Genomic DNA, 26,356 nt, shown 5'->3' with positions numbered 1-26,356 from the left:
ACAGCCCTGAACCACCGCTTGCCTTTCCCCTCCTCTTTTTCTTGTGCACAGCTGTGTTCAATTTTCTGTCCTTGGGGTTTTTAAAGGAACATTTATTCTAGGGCCAGGATTCTCAAGTTTTATGGTTATACAACTCCCTCTCCCAGAGCCAAAGAATGTTCGAAAAGCCTAAACCCAGCAAAGAGAATTAGTAAAAGTATCCAAATGAAAGTGAAATAAAAAGTTAATATTTGTTCCAACTTACATTCAACCTCTTAGTTAACTGTACTGTACCTTCTGTTTGTCTGACAAGATGTCCATTACTCATTTTTCATGCAAATACAAGTGTGGGTGTGTGTGTGTGTGTGTGTGTGTGTGTGGGTGGGGGTGGGAGGGAGAGAGAGAGAGAGAGAGAGAGAGAGAGAGAGAGAGAGAGAGAGAGAGAAAACAGGTAAAGAACATAAAAGTCTAAAGATATATTTATATTCTCCCATGGTTTCGGTTTCCTGTTAAATGGGGAATTTTATTATAAATAAAGTCTAAATCTTACATGGGATTTAATAAAAGATCACAATGAAAGATTCCTTCAGGAGTTTTATGTGCTTATTTTCCCTATTTAGGGAGCTGGACAGTAGTAGGATTTTGGGAAGGACAGCAGTTTTAAAAGTAAAACTACAGCGTGGCTCAGTGGTTGAGTGTTGTGGGCTCAATCTCCAGTGTGGGACTTGAAGGAAGCTGTTGATCAATGACTCTATCTAATTATTGACATTTCTATCTTTCCCCCACTCCTCTCTGAAATCATTAAAAATATATTTTTAAAAAATAAAACTATATTTTACTTAAAAATTCAAATTATTGGCATTTTTAATTGTAATGCTCTACTAAGTACATTATCAACATCCCCAAACCATCACCACACACACACACACTACAAAGAGAGCATAAGGCCCCACCAACCCCTGAAATGCTAGCCAGGTTCCCAAGCGCAGCTCAAACTAGCAGTCCCTTACCTGTCCTGCTGTTCTTCTTTCTTCAGGTCACCCAGATGCCCACGTCTCAAAGCAGTTTGCCCAAAGGCTCTGCCTGCACAAGCTCACAAACATCACTTTCATGTTTGTCCCAAACGCTGGCTGACTGCTTCCTACAACTCATCTGATCTGACAGATAAAGCAAAGTGCAGGCTCTGGACCTGAGGTCTGTGACACAGCACACCACCCACAGGAGAGGCCTGGCTGCATCCCAAAACAAACAAGACATTTTCTGAGAAAGAAAGCAAATTGCACAATCCACTCGGAGCAGAAAAAACTCAATGCATCCTCCTCCACAAAATGATCTTGAATGTTGTCAGTAGCACCTGCCTAATGCGGTCCAAGTTTCTGAAACACTCAGGAGACTAAAACTAGCCTGGCCTGGCCCTTGTTATGAGGGCCTGCAGAAGGTTCTCTCAGAAAGCAGTTAGTTGTGAGAGAGCAGACCAAATCCATTCTCTCTACAACCACTTTCATTCTTTCAAAATCGTATTAAACCACAAAATATTTTCTTTTAAAAATGAAATGAAATCAATATATGAAAAGCACCCCTTGGCATGGCTCTGTGGGCAAAATAACGGTTGAATGAGGTTCAAAGATTCCTCCCAGATAATCACTCATTCTCCTGTGATTGGAAGATGCCAGAAATTAGTAAAATCTCTAAACCTAAGGCAGAAGATGCCTGAAAAAAACAAAATTCTAAAGTCAGAGAATTTTTTTTTAAGCTGGTGATTTCCTATTTCTTTGTGAATGACAATCTAGCTTCTAACCAAACAGGACACTACAAATATTGGTTTATCATTATAATAAATTTAATACCCTATGGATCTTTGCTCTAGAACAAATTAAGATGCTTCTTTCAGACGAATACTGAAAAATTCTTCCCTCAAAATCCCCTAATACATGTCCCCTCCATATAAAACAAAACATAACCAAACAATAACAATTTAATTTTTTTAAAATACACACACACAATAAAAATCTTTATTAAGAACATTTATTTAACCAGGGCTTGAAAACAAGGATATTTTCTAATTTTTTGCCAACCCAGTTAGAAAATAGTGTACTTTAAATACTGCTTTATGACAGGCTGTTTATATGCCATATCAGTGCAGAGATTTGAGTTAGAACACTAAGATACAACTTTAAAAATATGAGTCACCAAACTGTGTCATGTGCATGAACGCATTCATGCACGCGCGCGCGCACACACACACACACACACACACACACACACACACACACACACTGCTTGGACTTACACAAAATGAGCAGTCAACAGACAGGTGCTCCAAACATGATTTTTGTCCAAACTTTCAAGTGGGCTTTATAGCCTAAGTAGCAGTCCATTTTCTCAAGAGAAAGTAAAAAATGGGTTATTACTTCAAGGAATATGTACTTTAAAAGCTGTTTCCACACAATCTAAATTAGTAAAAAAGGATAGGAAAGAATGTGCTAATGCCAATGTGAGAGGCATAGTGAGTGGATGTCTGAGGTTTGAGGAATGTATATGCTCAAGTATTTGTATGTTTGCCTTCTTAAAAGTTACCACTTTCCCTTCAGGACCCGCTAGAGTCTGGATGAAGCAGTGATGCATGTACAGCCAGGACTCTAATTTATAAAGACTGCACCTGAAAGCCTGGAATGCCTTTTCTCTTTATTCTCAGTTCAAATAAAAATTTTCAAACAATTTGACCTAAACTTCAAAAAGCACATTAATAAAACCCTGCTTTCATATTTTTCCCAGTCATGATAACAAAAGAAAATAAAAACCATTAGAGAACAAAGAATAACCTTCCTCTCTGGACCCCAGCCCAGCACTGCCCTCCTGCCCCACCCCTACCTACATACAGGCCTGCTGCTCTACATACCAGATGCAGGCTCCACCCCTAACAGCTGGCTCCACGGAATAGGTCTTCAAACCCTGCCAAAGCTTGGGTATTTCAGCAGAGCAGAAAGAAAAATATTCTAGAGCAATTTTCACCTGTTGCCTAATTCTCTCCACTTGAGCACTTATATTCCCCTTTCAACCCACTCTGACCTGAAATCTTCACTCCTGAACTACTCTTATCAAAGTCATGAACAACAGCTACCCTGGCAGTTCCAAAGGACACTTCTGTCCTCTTACTGACCTCTTAGTCACACCAGCTCTGTGCACCCCTCCCTCCTTCTCAAGTCTGGGCTCAGTGACACAGCATTCTCCTACTTTCTTCCTTTCTCCCTGGCTGGTGCTCCTTCTCTTTTCTTTGTGGTTCTCCTCTTTCTACCTCATCCTTAGCCTAGTTCATTCTCATTCCCTCTCCCTCTCTGTCTCTCTCTCTCCCCCCATATTCACCCCTGCCTATGGATTTACCTATCATTTAAATTTTATCTCCATCCAGAATTGTTTCTCTGAGTTACAGGTGCACACTCAACTGTCTACTTAAAATCTCTAATTGGATATTTAACAAGTACTCAAACTTAGTATGTCCACAATAGAACTCTGGATTCTCAAAGCTGGCCCTCCCCATCTAAAAAAACAAAACCCTCAAAAAACAAGAACAACTCCCAGTCTTTCCTTTCCTTTTCAGAAGTTGTCATGGATAAAATTTAGGGGTCATTTTTAATTCCTCCCTAATCCTTGCTTCCATATCTCATCTATTACCAACTGCTGGCAATTACACCTGCAAAGCATATCCTGCTTTATGTATACAACAGCTTTATTGATACACAAATCACATACCAGACAATTTGCCAATGTAAAGTATACAATTCAATGGTTTTTAATGTATTAATAGAGTTGTATAATCATTGACAAAGTCACCCCAAAAAAGAATCATGTACCCTTTAGCCCTCACTCTCAATTCCCACCTAGGTACACTGTAGTTCAGTTCTAGGCAACCATTAATTTACTTTCTATCTCTAGTTCCCTGTTCTGGAAATCTTATATAAGTGGAATCATGTAATAGATGGTCTTTTGTGTCTGGCTTCTTTCATTTAGTGTTGTTTTCAAGATTCATCAATGTTGGTAGCACGTATCAATTCTCCATCCCTTTTTATAGCCAAATAATATTTTATCATATGGACATACAACATTTTCTTAGTCTATTCATCAATTTGGTGTTCATTTGGATTTTTTCCATTCTTTGATAATTAAAATAATACTGCTACAAACATTTGCATTTCCATATAGACATAAGTTTTCTTTGCTTTTGGGTATATATCTAGAAGTGGATATGCCACATCATACAGTATCTCTTATATTTTCCTGGCTGAGGAACTGCCAGACCATTTTTCAAAGCAGCTTCTCTGGAAAGACTTTCCCTTTCCACTAGTAGTGTGTGAGTTTCAGTTTCTCCATATCCTCACCAACACTTGTTACTCTCTGTCTCTCATAATGGAATGAAATGGTATTATTGCGATTTTAATTTGCATTTCCCTGATGACTGGAGTGATTGAGAATCTTCTCATGAATTTATTGGTCATTTGCATATCTTCTTTGAAGAAGTGTCTATTTAGATCTTTGCCTATTTTTTTAAGTTTATTTCTTTATTTAAATACTAAAGACCTGATGCATAGAATTCATGCAAGAGTAGGTCTTCCTTCTCCCAGCTGCCGGCACCTGCTTCCCTCCAGCACCTGGGACCTGGGCTTCCCTTGCAGCCCTGGCTTCATCAGGAAGGATGTCTGGTCTAATTAGCATATTATGCTTTTATTATTATAGGTATTTTTATTCATTTCATAGAGGAAGGGTGAGGGGAGAGAGATAGAAGCATCAATGGTGAGAGAGAATCTTTGATCAGCTGCCTCCTGCACACCCCACAGTGGGGATCCTGCAGGGATTGAACTTGCAACCCGGGCATGTGTCCTGACCGGGAATCGAACCATTACCTCCTGGTTCAGAGGTCAGTGCTCAACCATTGAGCCACACAGGCAGGCCAATTTTTGCCTGTTTTTAAACTGTAAGAATACAGCTGAGGTGTAAGAGTTATTTATATATTCTAGATACTAGTTTATTATCAGATTATATCATTTGCAAATATATTTAACCTACTTTGTGGGTTGTCTTTTAACTCTTTTTTTTTTTCCTGGTCATAACCTTTATTTATTTTTTTATTTTGTTATTGATTATGGTATCACATAATTGTTCTCATCCCTCCATTCCTATCCCAAACCCTTCCCTACATATGCCCCAAAGACAGAAGAGACACAATTCACTCTCTTGATAAAGTATTTTGATATATAAAAGTTTTTATTTTATTGAAGTCCGATTTATCTATGCTTTTTTGTCACTTGTGCTTTTGGTGTTATAACTAAGAAACATTGCCTAAGTAAAGGTTATGAAGATTAACACCCATATTGTTTTCCAAAAGTATTATGGTTTTAGTTCACATTTAGGCTTCAATATATTTTAGATAAAGTGTGAGGTAGAGGTCTAACTTCATTCTTTTCCCATTGAACTGTCTTGAAACATTAAAAAAAAATAAATTATCATAAATGTACAGTTTTATTTCTGGTCTATTAATTCTATTCAAAAGATCTATATCTATCCTTAAGCACACTATCTTGATTACTGTTGCTTTGTTAAATTTTGAAATTGGGAAGTGTGAGTCTTCCAATTTTGCTATGTTTCTAGATTGTCTGGGTTATTGTGGGTCCCTTACATTTCTATATAAATTTTAGAATAAGCTTTTTCAATTTCTGCAAAGAATCCAACTGAGATTTTTATAGAGATTGTATTGAATGTGTAGGTCAGTTTAGGAAATATTCCCATTTGAACAATATTAAGTCTTTTGGTCCATAAACATGGAATGTTTTTTACATTTATTTAGATTTTCCTAAATTTCTTTCAATTATGCTTTACAGTTTTAAGAATATAAATTTTATACTTTTTTAGTTACATTTATTCCTAAGTCTTTATTATTTTTCATGTTATTGTAAAAGAAATTATTTTCTTAATAATTTCAGAGGTTCATTATAAGTGGTTGGCACTACAATTAAAATGTGTATCCTGCAACCTATCTGCACTTGCTTAGTAGTTCTAATAGTTTAGTGGATTTTCATCATTTCATCTGCAAATATAGTTTTACTTTCTTCTATCCAATCTAGAAATATTTTATTCCATATTTGTTCCTAATTATCCTGGCTAGGACTCAGTAGTACCATAGTGAATAGCAGTGATGACACTGGACATCTGTCTTGTTCGTGATCTTCAGAGGAAAGCTTTTAGTCCTTCACGATGAAGTATCATGCTAGCTGTGGGTTTTTCATAGGTACCTTTTCTCAGGTTAAAAATGTCCCCCTCAGTCCTATTTGTTGCTGTTGTTTAGTGGGTTTCTTTTCTTTTTTATCATGTAGAGGTATTGGATTTTGTCAAATGCTTTCTCTACATAAACACAGACCCTTCCACTTGCTTTTCCCTGTAAATGCTCTCTCTATACTATCTCCATAGCTCATATTTCTCATATTTACAGGTATCTAAATCTGGGTAGTCCTGGACCATCATATTCAAAAGTCCCCATCCACCATTATTTCTTTCCCAGTCAGTCTATCATATAACCTTCAGAATATTTAGCCATTATTATTATAAGCATAAATGTTGATAACACTTGCACAAGGTTTAGTAATTGCCAATACATACATATCATTTTAACCCTCACAACAATCACAACAACCTTTCTAGGTAGGTGGTATTATCACCAATTTATGGATGTGAAAATTAGTATTGTTCAAGGTCATGCAGACTCAGGATTATAAGTAGCAGACTCAGAATTAAAACCCAGGCTCCCAGCCCTAACTGGTTTGGCTCAGTGGACAGAGCATTGGCCTGTGGATTGAAGGGTCCCAGTTTTGATTCTGGTCAAGGGCATGTACCTTGGTTGTGGACACATCCTCAGAAAGGGGTATGCAGGAGGCAGCTGATCAATGCTTCTCTCTCATCGATGTTTCTAACTATCTATCCCTCTCCATTCCTCTCTGTAAAAAAATCAATAAAATATATAAAAAAAATAAAACCCAGGCTCCCTAGCTCCCCAGACCATTCCCTTAAATATGTTATCATACCTATCAATAATTGTTCTTACTTACTTCTTACCTTACTTACTATCTACACAAACATTGTGCTATTTTTGAATTTAACACCATACCTGACTGGTATTCAATAATCCTATATAATAAAAGGGTAGTATGCAAATTGTCCCCTTGGATCCAGAGTTCTCCCAGAAGTTCAACCAGGGGTGGGGCCAGCCGGGGGAGGAAGGCCCCAGCTGGCAACCTGCACGAATTTTGTGCAATGGGGCTCTAGTTTGTTTAATAAATAAATGGAATACTGATCTCAAGATGATCCAAAGAAAAGAGTTCCACAGAACTCTGATAACCACTGACAACTACACACACCCATATTATTTCATAAAGCTCATTCATTTTTTTTTATAAATATAGTTTATTGATTTTTTTACAGAGAGAAAGAGAGAGGGATAGAGAGTCAGAAACATGGATGAGAGAGAATCATCAATCAGCTGCCTCTTGCACACCCCCCACTGGGGATGTGCCCACAACCAAGGCACATGCTCCTGACCAGAATCGAACCTGGGACCCTTCAGTCCGTAGGCCGATGCTCTATCCACTAAGCCAAACCGGTTTTGGCATAAAGCTCACTCATTTTTTAGATCCTTCAGTAAGGAAGATTTTTTAACTTTAACCCCGTGTTTTCCAAACACATTTGAGCACAGACCTATCATCCTACCCCTGCCTTCACTGCACCAATAATCTAAGGGACACACTTTGAGAAATACTGCCCTGGAGAAGCATTTTAGATAGAACAGTTGCTGGAGGGAAGCTTCCACTTCCCTTTTAGTGGCTGGATCTGCTCTCATTTGTTTGACGAACAAATGGGACACTGGTCTCAAGATGATCCTTAAGAAAAGAGTTCCACAGGACTCTAGTAAACGCTGGTGACCACACACACCCATGGAGTCCATGCAAGTTCTCTCATAGCCACAGCTCATTTCGAAAGAAAACCCCAATCACAGAGGTGGCTTTAATATTCTTAGAGCTCTGTTTTGCTGAATCTGATTCAAACAAATTCACCCTTCATAATGGATTTTTAACTATTCTCGAATGTAGGCAAAAACCAATGGTGTGTTAACCACAAAACTGTTTTATTTCTTTCCTAAATACTTACCGCAATAAGTATATTTATATCATGGCTTCAAATGCAGAACAACTTCAAAATCTTCCTATCTCAGCTCTCTGAGTCTTCAAGATCATGTATTCAAACTCTCTGAAAAGGGAGAAAGACAAATTTCCACTTTGAAATCTAAAAAAGAAAATAGCAAATAATATGACAACCACATGTATGAACAAAGCAGGATATACTGCTGTGATTAAATTTCTGCTTCTAAAGAGCTTTCTCCCTTTCAATTACTACTTATTTCCATCAGCAACTACAAATTATAAGCAGTGGTTGCCATATCTTTTTAAACCTCTTAAAAATAATTTGAACACAAGACTACAGTCCTAAGATCCCAGACTACAAAAGAAAGCCTGTGAGTTTACTAGTTGGTTAGCTGATTAAGTGGTTAAGGTTGGCTTTTGGAAATATTTTATTTTATGCTGAGGCGCTTCTTCCTATCTCCTCCCACATTTATTTTGAAAAAAGTCATCTTAAGAAAGTTTGCTCAAGCACAGAGGACCCTAAACTGGACAGCAGCAAGCGATACACCAACACTGTAAAGGACCAGAAGTGGGATCAGTTCTCAGTTTTTAGCAGCATATGGGAGGCATGGTGTCAGAGTTTATCTTACCTTGTATTGCAAGAATGGGGTTCATCTCCAGGCTGAGACAGCCTGTGGTTCTGATGGGGCAGAGAGGAGCTGAATCATGTGAAGTTCCCACAAAGCAGGATTCCCCCCACTCCACACACACACACACACACACACACACACACACACACACACACATTGTCACCACTGCTTGGTGACATTTAGATCGCCATGAACTCATGACTGGAAACCATACAGGTGGTTGTGATAAACATAGACAAACTATTGGATTTAAGTAGGTTATTTTTTTGTGACAAAAATAAAATCATTTCCCCTCCTTCTTCTATAAATCTATTATTAAAAAGCTTTGCAGGCTTGTAAACGAGGCTAGACCAATTTAAGCCTCTGTTTCCTCTAGGATTCCTCCTCAGGATACTAAATGGGAAGAATTTGCCTGCTTTGAAAAAGGAAAACCTCTTTCTGTATTGGCCACAAAAGAAAGAAAAGATGAAAGTATTCAAAAAGAGAAAATGCTGAGAGAACCAAAAGGAGCCAAGCAGCAAGGGCAGGGAGGAAACCACACCACACACTCTTCTGAGAAAGCTCTCTGCTCCTCATAGGCTCACACTCTGGTGGGTCCTCGGTGAGTCACAGGCCTTGGCCCCTCCCGTAATCACCCTCTGGACCAGGCTTGCCTAACTAGAGTGTGCAGAACAATCACCTTGGGGCTCTATATCTGTCAGTCTGAAAGAAGAAAATCTAGTGGAGATCAAGAGCCCCAGGACCCAGAAAGAGTTTGAAGGGCCTGTACCTGAAACTTTAGTTCCAGGAATATGGTTTGCCCAAAGACAATGGGAAAACCTGTCTCTAGATAATAAAACTGCAGAATAAAAACACTTGCAGAAAACCAAACAATAAATCAGTTTTAGTACACTCAAGCTACCTTGGGAAAAAGAAAAGAGCAAGACCACAATCAGGAAAGGATTTAAATTAAGTGACAGGTTAAGTTTATAAAAGTTAGTTAAACCTGTAAAAAAGCAGAAAAAAAAACGCCAAGGAAAACAGGGCTTTGGGGAAAGAAAAATCAATATGGCTGGTGCAGAGGAAGAGGAGCTCCCCTCAACGTCACACCTTGAAGACCTTGTATCTCGCCAGGCCTCTCTCCACCTTTCTAAAGTATTATTTCAGGGTAAACAATAAACTTTCACTTGACTTTCAGAAGATAAACTAACACTAGGCAAAAACTTGGACAAACTTTGTGACTAATTCTAGACCAACTGCATCTGGAGGGAAGACATGACAAAGAAAGACATACTTTTACCTTCATATTTCAAATGACTTAGGTTTGACAGGAGATGCCCATGAAGATGCCCACAGTGAAGGGCCATTTCCAGTGTTTTACTCACACATTACTTAACAATTATAGGACCAGGTGGCCCCAGGTCCAGAGCACTGAAAAGGTCTTGTCCCCATCTACCAGGTGTCCAAAGGTCTTATTATTATAGACTCTAAATATGAGACCTAACTCTTCTTGGGGCTGCCTTCTCCCATCTTTCCCTAGATGTCTAAAGTAAGGAAAGTAACTTCTTCAAGATATCTTTCCAGAGCCATGGGCACTAACTCCCTGAGCCATGGGCATTTTCTCCCTAAGCTCATAGGAATCTCAAGATACATTTCAGGATTCAGCACAGATATCTCCCGTTTCCATGAGGCCTTCCCTTAATGCCCAACTTCTTCCTCAGAGACCTTACTGTCTCCTGAATCCATGCCAAACATCTATAATAATATAAGCATAATATGCTAATTAATCCAGATCCCGAGGCTGCAAAGGAGGGATCAAGGGATCCAGGCAGCTACCATGGCTGCAAAGGCCTACTTTTGTAGGAATTTCATGCATCAGGCCTCTAGTCTGATTATATACTTAATTCTCAACTGTCCAGGCTTGGACTAGTCATAACAATAAATAAATAAGTAAATAAATAAATAAAATCATGATTATTTGAACAACTGTATTAAAAAAATACTTTAAAGTCAACAAAATCGCAAATCTATTAGAAGGTACCTATTGACTGGAAACACACAATAGCCTTCAGATGTCACCATGGGTCTGTACTAGTGTGGAACAGCCCTATTCCATCACCCCTCAGACATGTGCATACTATATTGGTGGCCAAGGTGTCACTCTGCTAGCATTCATTATTGGGCCACACAACTTGATGAGAAAACTATTAGTAAGTAAATAGACTGTCTTGTATAGGAACCAAAATCAGAGGCAAATGAACAATGACAACAGTGGGAAGATGCTGCAGGAGACAGGGCAGCAGGACACTAAGGGGGAAGGATCCCCTCAAAGACCACTGGGCCCACTGCAGCACCTTTGGGAAGAGGAAAGGACAGCTCTTAATGACACACTAAACTGCCGAGGCTTCCTTTTAATATTTGGGGGGAGGATGCAGAAAGCCTGAAATAAAACAAATAATAGAACATTTTAGAGTATTAATACCCATTTTATTTATCAAGATTTTTAGGAGGTTTTTTGTGTGTGTTTTTTTAACTTGGAACTATTATTATTGTAATATTTTTACACATTGGGATAATAGCCACAGAACAGTGAATATTTTCCTAAATACTGGACTTTTTACTAAATAAATGTTGATAGTCTTCGTGAAATGTATATTAATGTGCATTTCAATGTACAATTTGACTGTACAAACTTTTTTGTACTCTACTTGTCTTAAAAGTTATCTGTATTTAATATGTGTGTTTTTTTCTCTCTAAAACAAAACATTATAAGCAAGATTCTTATCTTGTATTATATGTTGTTATTATTTCATAGGAATGAGCCCAGTGCTCAACAAATAGAGGGTGACAGGGGTATCAATGGGCACAGGGGTAACTCATTGCCCTTCCCCCTACCTCTACCATGAGGGGTTCTGGCCATCAGCATACCATACTAGCTCCAAGAGCATGTACACTATCAAAATAGCAACTGACGTGGGGGCACATGAAGGAGAGAGAGCTAAAATAAGCACCACTAACCCTAGCCAGTTTGACTCAGTGGATAGAGCATCTGCCTGCACACTGAAGGGCCTGGGTTTGATTCTGGTCAAGGGCACAAGCCAGAGTTGTGGACTTGATTCGCAGTAGGGGGCATGCAGAGATAGCTAATCAATGATTCTCATCATTGATGTTTCTCTCTCCCTCTCCCTTCCTCTCTGAAATAAAAATATATATATTTAAAAAATCATAAAATAAGCACCCAAGTGCTCCCTAGTGAGATACAGACACACCACCATCCCTTTATGCTCCTATTGGGTGAGCTTTCTATATATCACATTACAGCACAGGTTCTTAAAAGGCAGGGTCAGGTTCTTGTACATTTTTTAATATGCTCTGGCAAAACCCTCGGAGGTCTTAAGCTTCAAAATTCAGAGGAGGTGGGTATTATCCAAAATCACAGGAAGAAAAGTTAAGTTAATGGGCAGAATTCTCAATTTTAAGTTCTCTCATTTTTTTCTCAAAATTTGTGGTGCCTCCTACTACTTGCCTTAATAACAACCACAAAATGAATAAACAATTAGCAAGCAAACATTGAAGAAAAACTCAGCTTGCTGTTTGAAAGATATATGTGCTTGTGAATATGATTTTATATTATTTACTAGTGGCCCGGTGCATGGATTCATGCACATTGAAAGGAAATTAATTAGAAGAAAGATTTGTACAGTAATTACATTACAGCACAATTGACAATGACAGATTAAAACACATACATGCAACTGATGCCAGCAAGAGCTTTATTATGTATCGCATGCACAAGTCAATGTTTATTTTTAAATTGCCAGTACGCATCATATGTACTGGCTGGTTGGTCAGCCGTACAGATGAACAGTCAGTCACTTAGCTATATATATATATATATATGTGTGTATGTATATGTATATATATATATGTGTGTGTGTGTATGTATGTATATGTATATATATATATATATATATATATATATATAAAATATAGATAGATAGATAGATAGATAGATAGAGTCCAATATAGTGTTATGGACTAAACATTTGTGTCTCCCCAAAATTTATTTGATGAAATCCTAACCTCCAGTGTAATGACATTAAGAGGCAGGGGCCTTTTCAAGGTGATAAAAGGCATGAGGTAGAGCCCTCATGATGGGATTAGCAACCTTATTAGAAGCATGTAATTGCACAGCAAGAGGGCAACTAGCTGTAAACCACAAAGTGGGTCCTCACTAGTAACTGAATCTGCCAGCACCTTTATCTTGGGGTTCCCAGTTTCTAGTACTGTAAGAAATGAATAGATTTTTTTTTTAAAGCCAACAGTCTGTGATATTTTGTTATAGCAGCTCAAACTAAAACATATGGGAAAAGCCAACTTTATACTTAATAATTCAGTATAGATAAGTAGATAGATAAATTGATAGATATGTCTACAACCACCTCCCCCCCCCCCCCCCCCACACACACACACAAAGCCAACCCTTCTTATCTTTGGGGGATATGTTCCAAGACCCCCGTGGATGCCTGAAAACATACTATATTTTTTTCCGGTACATAGATAGCTATGATAAAGTTTAAACTGTTCTTATACTTTGGGGCCACTTTATTAAGTAAAATAAGGGTTACTTGAACAGAAGCACTGTGATACCAGGACAGTCAATCTGACAACCAAGATGGCTGCTGACTAAGTGGCGGGGTGTACACAGCATGGAGATGCTGGGTGATGGTGGGATTCATATCCTGGTTGGGACCAAGCAGATGCTATGAGTTTTCATCACACTATTAAGAAATGGCAGGACACAATTTAAAACCTCTGAACTGTTGATTTCTGGGATTTTCCATTTAATATTTTCAGGATGCAGTTGACTGCAGGTAACTGACACCACAGAAAGCAAAACTGTGGGTAAGAGGGGGCTGTACATACACATATGATACATACATTATATAATACATATGTGTGTATTATATAATGTATGTATCATATGTGTATGTATCATATTATATAATGTATGTATACACACACACACACACATACACACACACACACATACATACACTAGTATATTAATATATATATTACCAAAATACATAATGCCCTAAGCTGTAAGACAGAAAATAACAGAATGCAACACCTGGACATTTCAGTGTGCCTCAAGGAGCATCATGTCTCTCTCCAATTCTCAAATTTCAACAATTCTGAAATCCACCACACAAGCATATTTTTACAGGCAGTTCAGGAAGCACTCTATAAGTATAGCTGCCACAACAAGAGAAATAAGCTCCATCAAAGAATGGGGCAGTCTGTTCCTCTGCCCCTGGGGCACCTGGGGCTCCATGTGGATGGCCATGGGCTCGAAGCAACAATGATGTCCTGACCCCTCTTTGTCCTCCCAGGCACAATAAATCCATACAATTCAGTGCTTGATGAAGACAAATATTTTCTATTGCTCTTTACTGGCTGTACATATGCATGTTTTTCCAAAAATAAGATTATCTTAGGCCTTGCTCTTTTTCCCCAACCAAGTAACAAACTAAATCAAAAAACCCCAACCTATTGATATGTGAGTTGCATTTGATAAAAACAGTGTGCACTAGGACAGAGTTCCCTGTCCCATATACTCTGCCTAACTCTCCCGACAGGTAAGGAAATAATAGGTCCTGCCTGCCTCTGGGCCACTCTCATCTGCTTTCTCTTATCTATATATATAAAAGCCTAAGTGATCAGCCACATGGCTGGTAGCTATGACACACAATGACCACCAGGGGGCAGATGTTCAACGCAAGAGCAGTAACCACAGGTATGGAAACATGGAACAGACTGATGAATCTCAGAGGGAAGGGGCCAGGGGGAGGGCAGGAAGAGACTAACCAAATATATTACAGTGGTGCCTCACACAACGAACTTAATTCGTTCCAGGAGCAAGTTTGTTATGCGAAAAGTTCGTTATGTGAAACGCGTTTTCCCATAACAATACATGTTAAAAAAAATAATTCGTTCTGTAGCATAAAATATGCTAAGATGACATAAAAAAAGATAAATTTTTTGTTATTATTTTTATTTAGATACATCATGATATAAAAAAAATATTGAGTTTAACTTAAAAGGACAACTGCCGTGATACGTGCGTGATTTAATTCGTAATGAAGAACGATTGCCGCGATACGTGCTTAAGTTAAGCGCAGTGACTAACGACTGCCTGCAGTGCCTGCGCGGAAGGATGCAATACATCGGCAGCGATCGTGGAAGCTCGGGCAAAGCAGTCGTGGAAGCTCAGGCAAAGCGGTCGTGGAAGCTCGGGCGACTTCGTTGTGTGAAACGAAGTTCCTTGTATGAATCATGAAATGAAGTTCGTTGTGTGCAGCGTTCGCTGTGCGAGGCGTTCTTTATGCGAGGCACCACTGTATATGTATACTAGAGTCCCATTGTATGGATTCATGCACCATGGGGTCCCTTGGCCTGCCCTGCAGGGAATGGACCGAAACTGGCTTTCCGACATCCCCCTAGGGGTCCCGGATTGCAAGAGGGTGCAGGCCAGGCTGAGGAACTCCACTGGTGCACGAATCTATGCGCCAGGCGTCTGGTCTTTAAAAATGTCTCTAGGCGCATCTTACAGAGGTGGATCTCAATCGCTTCAAATATAAGAAGCTCCTCTGTAATGTTATCACTTCTTTGTTACTGCACCCCCTTCCCATACCAGTAGTTGTATGTTTAGTAGGACACACTGAAAGGCTACTATGAATTCAATAGTGCATCTCACAACATAAATTCCCTCACCCCTGCAATAACTCTGAAGTGCATGAATAAAACAGCATTGTGCTAAAGCCAGTGCACATTAGGAAGGCCCAGCCTGGCCTTCCGGGGCACGATGGACCTGCTTGTTAGCTGTGTTCATGCTCACTGTGCCCCAGAACCACACGCTGAAGCCCTAAGGTAGTGCCCCCAAACAGAGGCAATTTGGCTGCACTTCCACATATCACAGTCCCCAAATGAGAAAGCCAGGCCAGGTCTGTTCCCTGGAGAGATGGTCACTATAAAGAAATGTCAGAAAAAAGTTGTTAGGCTGCCCTGGTTGACTACCTCAAGTTGGCTGGAGAGTCGTCCATACACCAAAAAGATGTGTGTCTGATTCCCTATCAGGGCACATATCTAGGCTGCAGGTTTGATCCATGGTCAGGGCAAGTATAAAAGGCAACTAATCAATGTTTCTCTCTCACATGGGTGTTTTTATGTGTGTTTTTTTCCTCTCCTCTCTCTGTCTCCCCCTTTCTCTCTCTCTCTCTCTCTCTCTCTCTTTCTCTCTCTCATCAAAAAAACATATCCTCAGGTGAGGATAATAAAAAAAGTTGCTAAGCCATGCTAAAAGACAATCATTTTTGTATAGAGATACAATAAAAATAAACAAACAAAAAAAACAGGAAGAGAGAGAGACATAATAAAAAATCTTGTTACCAAACTTCTAACCCTGACATAGTGACCAAACTGTGGTGGATTCAACCCTTTAAATGGGGAAAGCAGGGACTATGATATTACAGTTCAGTTCTCTTCAGGGGATCGAGTTCGCAACTGGGTCATGGGCCCTGACTGAGAATTGAACTATAATATCTTGGTTCTTAGATTAATGCTCAATCACTGAGCCTTGCCAGCCAGGATGAAATTTATATTTTTATTATTGTGGCTACACAATTGTATGTACTTATCAAAACTCACAGCTGTACACTTTTAAAAAGAATGAACTTTTCTGTATTTAAATTATATATCAGCACACATGAATTTTAAAAACTAGCTAAGAGCAATTATGCCAACAAAATTATCTCATGGAATGAGACTATTTTTATCTTCTACAAGGCTCTACAAATCATTATCCAACTTTTTCTATTAACTTCATTTTCTTCTCATACAGTATTTATAGAAAGATTATCGGTTGCTTATTTGTAGGATAAAAGCTCCTTTATGAGGGCATGCGCAGAGGGCTAGAGGAGGCGGGAGGTCAATGGGGGAAAAAAGATGACGTGTACTATTATTTGTAATACTTTAAACAATAAAATAAAAATTTAAAAACAGGTTTTTTCATCACGTACACTTTCTTAAGGAAATTTATGAGTATTTAGATAATTATGGGAACTCTTCGATATTAAAAATAGTCGAGTATGTGGTTCTTTCTCCTGGTGTTAAAAATGTGCCTGCTAATCACCCAGGAAAGCGGGCAAGTAAGATTCCAATGGCTGTCTGTCCACACAGACTGCCACTATAAAACCATTAAATTACCAAGAAGTTCAGGTACTGCCATCCATACTCTGAACTACATCAAAGGTAAACCTAGGTTACTGCTGAAATCTTTAGGGAACTAAATCTAAAATAAACCTTGATTGCTGAATGGCAAACCTTTAGTAGGATAGGAAAATTAAAAAACAAACAAATATATGTATGATTGGACAATGTAACTGCACTATGATTTGGTCTCAATATGCAGACCAAAATTAATGTGAATAGTTCTGGCTCTTTCCTTCACTCAAGACTGAGAAGGTACATCTTGATTGCTTGTGTGCTAGGCATAAAAGATACAATGGTAACCCAGTGTCCCCATCATTACGAAGCTCACATTTTCTTGGAAGACACAGATAAATTATAAATAAATTAATGAACAAATAAACTGATTGATCAATAATAGACTGCATGTCAGTTAGTAAGAACTGGAGGAGGCTTTTATTTTACATAAAGTTGGGTCAGGTATCTCTGAGGTACTAACATTAGAGCATAGCCCTGGGAGAATTGGGGAAGAATTTGACTGAATACCAGGAGGGAGAGAGTCAGGAGGAGGAAAGAACCAGTCTTAAGATAGAAGTGTGACTGCTATGTCCAAGGGACTAGCAAGGTGGCCATGTGGCTGGAAGGGAGCGAGGGAAGAGAAGAGTTCCTGGAAATGCTGGTGAGAGATAGCTGAGCCCAGATCATATAGGCCCTATACCAAAGAAGGACTTTGGGTTCTATTTTGTCACCAGAAGCCACTGTTGGGTATGGGCAATGAGTAGCATGATCTTGTTTTAGTTTTAACGGATCATTCCAGTTGCTCTGAGGAAAACAGACTTTGGGGTTATGTGAGAAACCGCCTATTGTCTTCACTAGCAGAAAGGGGTAGACAATGAGTCTGGAAGGCTGGTCAATCTTGAGGCTCTGGCAAGGGTCAGAGCCACATACCCACTGTCTAGATAAAACAAAAGGTAGCTGAAGCAACTTCCAACTTTCAGTCGTATGTAAATCCTTGCTGACAGGCTATCACTGACCTATTACTGGAATTGCCTGCCTAAGGGCTATGGGTGTATGGGGAACCTGAATAAAAGGGATGGCAAGACGAGAACAAAGCGGAGTCCTTCCTTGGGCCTGGCCTCCAATTTCCAAATTATTATTTCTTGTCTTGTTTCTTTCATTTGCATGTGTCCTCCTCCAGAGCCCAAATCAGATCCCTGAACCTGAACCATGAACCATGCAGGATGTGGGACACTCGCAGAGTTAGGTAAATATGGAAGTGGACAAGAAGAAGCAGAGAATTTGATAGAAGGTCCCCACAGCCTTTAAAGCAGAGCCAGTAAGCTCTAGATTGGGTGGTGACAGTGGAGGAGATGAGAAGTGGTCAGACTGGACAACTGGGGTACCATTAACTGAGATAGGATAGTAAATAAAAAAACAACAACATATGTCCTATGTGTTGAAATGGAGCAAGTTAGTTCCATACTTAACAGCTGCTGAGTTACTGGAAAGTGTATGTAATATTGTTATCAGAGAGAGAGGTGAATTAAAGAAAAGGTTAATTAGACCCAAAGAACAATATATTTTAAGATTTTCTTTACAATGGAAGCAGTTAATTTAGATATTAATTTAATCTTGCAATAACAACCCCACTGACTAGGTTATTTACTACATGCAGCTAAAAAAAGAATTTCTGTAAGGAACTATATACTCCATTAGTGAACATTCCAGGAAACAAAAGCTTCAAAGCTTCCTGCAATATATCAACAATGCTTTGAAGCTTCCTTACTGAAAGAAATTAATTTCAACCAGATTGTAGAATGTGAATATGCTTTTCTAAGTTTACAATATAAAAAAGCTTTGTCTGATGGGAAAGAGGAGTCAAATTATAAGGCTCTTTAATTGGTTTACATGTTAAAGCCTTTTATATAAACAGTTTGCTGGACATAATCCATATCAAAGCATTTATCTGCTTCGCACATCATTTTCTTCAGCTGCCCTAAGATGCCCCCGTTGAGGAAGCTCTTTTTGAGCTTTATGAAGCTGCATCTCACCCCGAAAGAGGCCAGAAAAATAACACACAAATGCCCAATGGGATCAAGTTGATGCCTGTAAGTCGTAGTGAGGTACAGTAGCAGGAGAACCAGCAAAGCTCAGCTTCCACATTATGAGACTGCACATGTCCCCAAATCACATCTGTTTCCAAGACAAGATTCATGCCCAGGATCCAAAACACAAGAAAAAATTCAAATAGTTTTGATTAAGATAACTGTAGCCTGCTAACATGGAGAATGTCTTCCAGAAAGATACCAACTCCCTCATTTTCCATCTTTTCTTCCTTTCTCCCCTCTCCCTCCCAATTCAATCTTCAGAGCAACAGCACAGAGCCTGATGGAAAACCATATCAGAACACTTTGGGATGCTTACCCCAGGGAACTCTAGAGACAACAGCCACAGACATCACTTTTAATCAATCCAATTTGCACCATCCAAACTCGAAACAATCTCATAAACTTAGTCTGCTTTTGATTTTTCAAGTTTTACTAAAAAAAAATTAGGTCTCCAAAGTAGTCAGTCATACTTTTCCCTCATTAGCCAAGACAAATCTTTTAGTCACATAGGGCCAGAATAGGTGACTTATATGGCTTCCCAATGTTTTCTTTCGGTGACATTCCTGAAATTCTTTAATGGCTTTCCAACCACTCTCTCTCTTTCTTAGAATATACCAGTACTCTTGGATATCTGTTCTCAAAAAAACTTATGGTTTCACCACAAAACAGCAATTTTCAGCCAGTGTGTTCTGATAATTTTTTAAACATGCAATGCCTTTCTAGTTAGTCAGGGGCACTAACCTCTTTCCCCTTAAATTGTAAAATAAAATAAATGGCAATAGCCAACACAACAGTAGCTATCTGGTGTGAATAAATCAAATTATACTTTTTTTGTCAGATTGGCAAAATATATATTTTTGGGTGTGCTGCAGAATTTTAGTAATTAGTTTATATATGCCATGAGATGAAAAAGGTTGAACATCACTATGCTAAAAGAATCCCTTACTCAAATATCTGAATTAAGTGACTTTTCCCACAGTATCAGCTGTTTCAGACAGATTTTTCTGGCTTGTTGCTTTAAAATGTCAAGATGTGTTTTGTTTTTTTAATCTGGACTTAGGACTTCCTTTCACACAGCCCCTCAGCGTTACACTAACCAGATACTTCTGACTTTTTCCAGATGACAGAGCACCAAGGCTTAGCACCCTAGGCTTCTCCCAGGTCATCAGTTCAGATATTTACCGTATTTTTCCACTTCCAGCAAATATCTCTCTCTCTCTCTCTCTCTCTCTCTCTCTCTCTCTCTCTCTCTCTCTCTTCTCTCATCTGTAAGCACAGACATATCCACACAATGTCAAACCCTCTCCCAAGACTGCATTAGTGTGGTTTTCTATTTGGACTCATCTATAATGACCTAAAGATGTATTCTATCTGGATTCTCAGAGGTCTGTTAAATATTAATCACAAATCTGTGAAATGTTAGAAAAAGTAGGTCAATCTGAACCTCCACTATTAACCTTGTTGGTTATCATTTCTTGGAGAGAGTCTATAGCCCATTCTGAAGCTGTCACTGACCACTGAGAAGTGAATAGGACCCAAAAGCTCCTTCTCCAGAAATCTCAAAACAAAATGGTAGGTATAATCACCATTCTAGAATAGGAAACTGCTGCTCTCGGGCCAGATCCAGCCAATTGCCTATCAACAAAGCTTTCTTGGAACACAGCCCTGCTCATTTGTTTCCATATTATCTACTAGAGACCCCGGGGCAGGGAGAGGGGTTGTCCCTCAGCCCAGCCTGCATCCTCTCCAATCTGGGATTCCTTGAGGAATGTCCGACTGACCTTTTCAGCCCGAGGATTGGGCCTAAATGAGCAGTCGGACATCCCTCTCACAATCCAGGACTGCTGGCTCCCAATTCCTCGCCTGCCTGCCTTCCTGATTGCCCCTAACCGCTTCTGCCTGCCAGCCTGATCACCCCCTAACCACTCCTATGCCAGCCTGATTGATGTCTAACTGCTCCCCAGCCAGCCCATTTGCCCCCAACTTCCCTCCTCTGCCAGCCTGGTCACCCCTAACTGCCCTCCCCTACAGCGCTGATCACCTTCAACTTTCCTCTCTTGCAGGCCTGGTCCCTCTCAATTGCCCTTCCTTGTAGGCCTGGTGCCTCCCAACTGCCCTCCCTTGCAGATCTGGTCCCTCCCAACTACCCTTCCCTGCTGGCCATCTTGTGGTGGCCATCTTGGGTCCACATAGGGGCAGGATCTTTGACCACATGGAGGCAGCCATATTGTGTGTTGGAATGATGGTCAATCTGCATATTACTCTTTTATTAGATAGAACAGAGGCCTGGTGCACGGGTAGGGGCCAGCTGGTTTGCCCTGAAGGGTGTCCTGGATCAGGGTGGGGGTTCCCTTGGGGGGTGAGGGTTCCCTTGGGGGGTGGGGTGGCCTGGGTGAGGGGTCTGTGGTGGTTTGAAGGCCAGCTACACCCTCCAGCAACCCAAGCAGAGCCTCTGGTATCTGGGATATATTTACCTTCTACAATTGAAACTTTGTAGCCTGGAGCAGAGTCAAGCCTCCTGCTTGCTCCATTGCAGCAGCTGTTTCTCTTTACCTTCTATAATTGAAACTCTGTAGCCTTGAGTGGAGGCCTAGGCCTGCTAGGGCAGGCAGAAAGCTTGGCTTCTTCCATTGCCAGAGAAACCCAAGCCTCTGTGGCTGCAGCCGTCTTGACTGGGGTTAATTTACATATGTGCTCTGATTGGCTTGTGGGCATGGTTTGTGGGCATGGCTTGTGAGCAGAATGATGGTCAATTTGCATACTACTCTTTAATTAGGTAGGATGGCTACTTCACACTACACCAGCACAGTTGAATAGTTGTGACAGAGACTCACAGAGTCTAACATATTTATTCTCATTCTTTCCAGAAAACGTTTGCCCACTTCTGCTTTAAAACCCATGACTTCTAAGACAATATAAATCCCACTCTATGTGGATTTGTAAAGTTACCTAATTAGAATATTATTCTCCTAGAATTAAAAGAGTTATCCACACAAGTGCCCAGCACAGTACCTGAGATTCTGGAGGCAATCTGTACTAATAAAAGGGTAATATGCTAATTATACAGGACGTCTTCCAAACAAAGCCATGGTGGTGGGGGCCAAGGCAGAGGCGGTTAGGGGTGATCAGGCCTGCAGAAGAGGGCAATTAGGGGCAATCAGGCTGGCATGCAGAGGTAGTTAGGGGATGATCAGGCTGGCAGAGTAGCAGGGGCAATCAGGTAGGCAAGGGAGCAGTTAGGGGCATCAGGCTGGCAGGCAATGGTGGTTGGGAGTGATCAGGCAGGCAGGCAGGCAGGCGAGTGGTTAGGAGCCAGCAGTCCTGGCTTATGAGAGGGATGTCTGGCTGCTGGTTTAGGCCTGAGCAGGTTCAGGCCTAAACTGACAGTCAGACATCCCCCGAGGGGTCCTGGATTGGAGAGGGTACAGGCTGAGCTGAAGGACCTACCCTGCCCCCCAGGTATGAATTTCGTGCACTGAGACTCTAGTCCTATATAATAAAACCCTAATATGCAAATCAACTTAATGGTGGAAGCACCAGTTACTATGAAACACACTGACTACAGGGTGGGGGCGCTGCTCAGCTGCAGGCAGGCAGTAAGGAGTGAGAGGGATGTCCACAGAGCTGTCCTAGACTACGAGAGGGTACAGGCTAGGCTGAGGGACCTCTCCCCCAATGTATGAAATTTCATGCACCAGGCCTACAGTTAATAATATATATCCACTTCTTCCATTTGTCAAACTGTTTCTGGTCCTTAGGTACCTGGTTTAAGAGTCTCTTTCTCTCTGCTGTATTCTCCCTGCAAAGTTGTAAGATTTCTCATCTTGGCACCACAACTTATTTTAATACTGGCTATAGCATAGTCTCATTATCCATCTACTCATGTTTCTTCCCATCTAGAATGTGGATTCCTCTAAGAAGTGCCATATCTTATTTCCCTTTGTTTCCCCAGTTGCCTGGCACACAGTAAGATCCTAGAAAAGATTTTTTTCAGAGAGTGAGTGAAGAAATAGTAAATCAACACTAGAAATATTGTTAATTTTAAAAGATACCATGCAAAGATCATTAATAATATTAGTAATATTAGTAAATAATACCAGGCTTCCCAACCTGAATTTCACAAATAATGAGCAAATTTTGGTCACCAACTTAAGGTTACAACTTGCCGCATATTACGGAAGTATTATTAAACAGGCAAAGGGCAAGTTAACATTCTAATCATGTGTAATTACAAAGAAGTTCCTAGAACACAAGGAAGTAAAATGAATCTTGTTTAAATCCAACAACTTAAAAAAAATCCTCTAACCAAACCTCTCATCTTTGAATAACAATGTAAAATGTGATATTCTTTGTCTATAACAAGAGCCTGGATTTAAGATTTCTAATAACAGTGATTCACTATAAAATAAACTCTTTGAAAAGATAGTTGTTTTTCATGGATTTAGTTTAAAAAGATTCATTCATTTAAATATGAGTCAGGCAATGAAGTAGGCATTAAGGATATAATAGTGAAGAAACCCTGATCGATTTGGCTCAGTGGATCGAGCGTCGGCTTGAGGACTGAAGGGTCCCGTGTTCGACTCCGGTCAAGGGCATATACCTTGGTTGTGGGCACATCCCCAGTAGAGTGTGTGCAGGAGGCAGGTGTTCAATGTTTCTCTCTCATCGATGTTTCTGACTCTCTATCCCTCTCCCTTCCTCTCTGGGGTAACATTGTTTAATAGAATCATATAGGTTTCAAGTGTACAATTCTATGATACATAATCTATACATTGCATTGTGTGCTCACTGCCCAAAGTCAAATCATCTTTTATCATCATATATTTGGTAACCTTTACCCTTTACTACCCTCTCCACTGCCTTCCCTGTGGTAACCACCATACTGTTGTCTGTGTCTATGAGTTTCAGTTTTACTAGTATAACCCACACTAGAGTCCTGATGCACGAAATTCATGCAAGAGTAGACCTTCCTTCACCTGACTTCCTGCACTGGCTTCCCTCTGGCACCAGAGACCCGGGATTCCCTTGCAGCCCTAGCTATATCCGGAAGGTTGTCCAGAAGAGTGTCCAGTATAATAAGCATATTACACTTTTATTGTTATAGATATGATTCTTAGCTGTTTCAAAAAAAACACACAAATTTATTATCTTAGAGTTCTAGAGGTTGGAAGTTTGAAATGGGTGTCACTGTGCTAAAAAACAAGGTGTTGGTAGGACTGGTTCCTTCTAAGGGCTCTAGGACAGAATCCATTTCCTACCCTTCTCAAGTTTCTAGAGTCCACCTGCTCATGGCACCTTCCTCCATCTTCAAAGCAACAAAGGTTTGGAGACTTTGTCACAAGGCCTCACTCTAGTCTTGTGATAAAGTCTCCTATCTCCTTCAATTCAGAGAACTTTCATGACTGCATTTGACCCACCTGAAATATTTAGATTATCCAGAATAATCATCCCATTTCAAGGTCAGTTTATGAGCAATCTCTATTCACCATGTAATCTAACATATTCACAGCTTCTAAGGGTTAGGATGTGAACCATGATTCTTCAGGGAGCCATGATCTTTTTCTACCAAACATTTCTCTGTAGGAATAGTGTCAATAAGCCCAGTCATATGTATGACCCCACAAGAAACCTGAAGCACCATGAGAAACCAGCCCTCCCACTTGCCATAGCATCACTCCCACCAGCAGTCCCGGCACCTCACAGAGGCACACCACCATGTTCTTCTACAAGCTCCACTGAAGGAAGTGGCCATTTTCTAGTCACCAAACTATGTTCTACCCATGGTCTCAACTCTTTTAAGAATAAAACTAATGATTTTCTTCTTATGCGCCTCCAAATTAAGAGAAAAATGAAGCCCTCTCTTCCGTCTTTCTATTTTAATGAAGGATAAACACATGTGACCTATATTGCACAAATATTTGTTAATGGCAATAAAGATTTATCCATCCATGTCCTGTTACTGGGTAGCTAACCATACATATTCATTCATTCTTCTTCTTTAAAGTTCAAAGAATAGGTGTGCATGTTCTCATGAGTGTGTGATATAAACTCTTTGAGAGCAAAGACTATTTAATGTACTAAGCACAGATACTCAGTGACTACTGCTCAGCTTACCAAAGACTAAGCAGTCTTTGACCATGACAATAAGACAAGACGTGCTCTGAGGCCATACACAGAGCCTTGTAGAGATTTACTCGTCAAAGGTATGCAGAAAGAACCTCGAGGAGAAGCTGCCTGCAACAGGGAAAAGGAGGTCATTTGGGGCCCTGAGATGTCACCTTAAGGGGTAAAAGTAGCTGGCTCTCAGAACACAGAGTTGGATTCTGGCTTGAAAGAATTAGAAGCCAGCTCTTCTTTTTCTGACAACTGCCTTTGGCCACACATGATGCTCCATTTCAGCTGGCGTGAGCTTAGGATTTAGCGCCCATTTGGCTGCAGGGGACAGATTTTCCAGCTCTCTTTTCTTGCTGGCACTCAGCTGTGACTCTCAGTACTGGAAGCATCTGTTGAGAACCAGCCCTAGTCACTTGTACACGAGTTCTTCCCAGGTCATCAGACCCAATCTGTCTACTAGATAGAGATCACTTACCTTAGGAACATTTGAAAACAAAGGTTTATAAAATACATTGTTCAACTGGGTGTTTAAAAACTTCTATTTAATTGTGATCATCTTCAAAATTTCAAATAAGAAAAATTTAAACTTAAGGAAAGATACAGTCTCCATGTGACTGTCTCAGACACCCAATGTATTTTTCCATGGATTCTCCCTCTTCCATTTTTCCTTAACTCAACTGCCAACCCTGAACGGGGAACACAGATGCCAAAAAGATATGTTCAGTTTCTACCTCCAACTAATGCTTCTATGTATGAGAGGTGAAAACTGATGAAAGATTTTCATTTCTCTTAGTCCTAATCCTTTGTTGGCTATGCACTGAAATATCCCTAAACCAAAGTAAAAATTATATCAGGAGAACCAGTCCCATATGCTAAAAATGACAACTGAACATAGTTTCACTGGCTACTTATAGTGAAAATTCCATGAAGAAAAAGGGAACATAATAGCCCTTTCTGAGTGAGTACTGTTATTTGCACTGTCAGGTAAACAGAAGCTCATTCATGTCTGATGCTTCCTTCTGCGTTCATCACCATAATGCTCTACATTCAACCCAGAGAATCCAAAACAGATAAGCAAGACCATCCAGCAGAGACCCGGTCAGCTGAGGGTGAA

General features: G+C 40.0%; 1 protein-coding gene across 2 annotated transcripts in view; it reads right to left on the bottom strand.

Annotated features, from left to right (window-relative positions):
- The window catches only part of SVIL (supervillin), a 212,234-nt gene that overhangs the window by 173,057 nt on the left and 12,821 nt on the right, over positions 1-26,356 (bottom strand). For both annotated transcript variants that reach the window (XM_045586015.1, XM_045586025.1), the window contains exon 2: positions 8,170-8,268. The gene's annotated coding sequence lies outside the window, so the exon portion shown is untranslated. The remainder of the gene's footprint in view (positions 1-8,169; positions 8,269-26,356) is intronic.

This window comes from Pipistrellus kuhlii, unplaced genomic scaffold (genome assembly GCF_014108245.1).
Source record: "Pipistrellus kuhlii isolate mPipKuh1 unplaced genomic scaffold, mPipKuh1.p scaffold_m20_p_1, whole genome shotgun sequence".
NCBI lineage: Eukaryota > Metazoa > Chordata > Mammalia > Chiroptera > Vespertilionidae > Pipistrellus > Pipistrellus kuhlii.
This window is presented reverse-complemented; position numbering and strand designations above follow the sequence as displayed.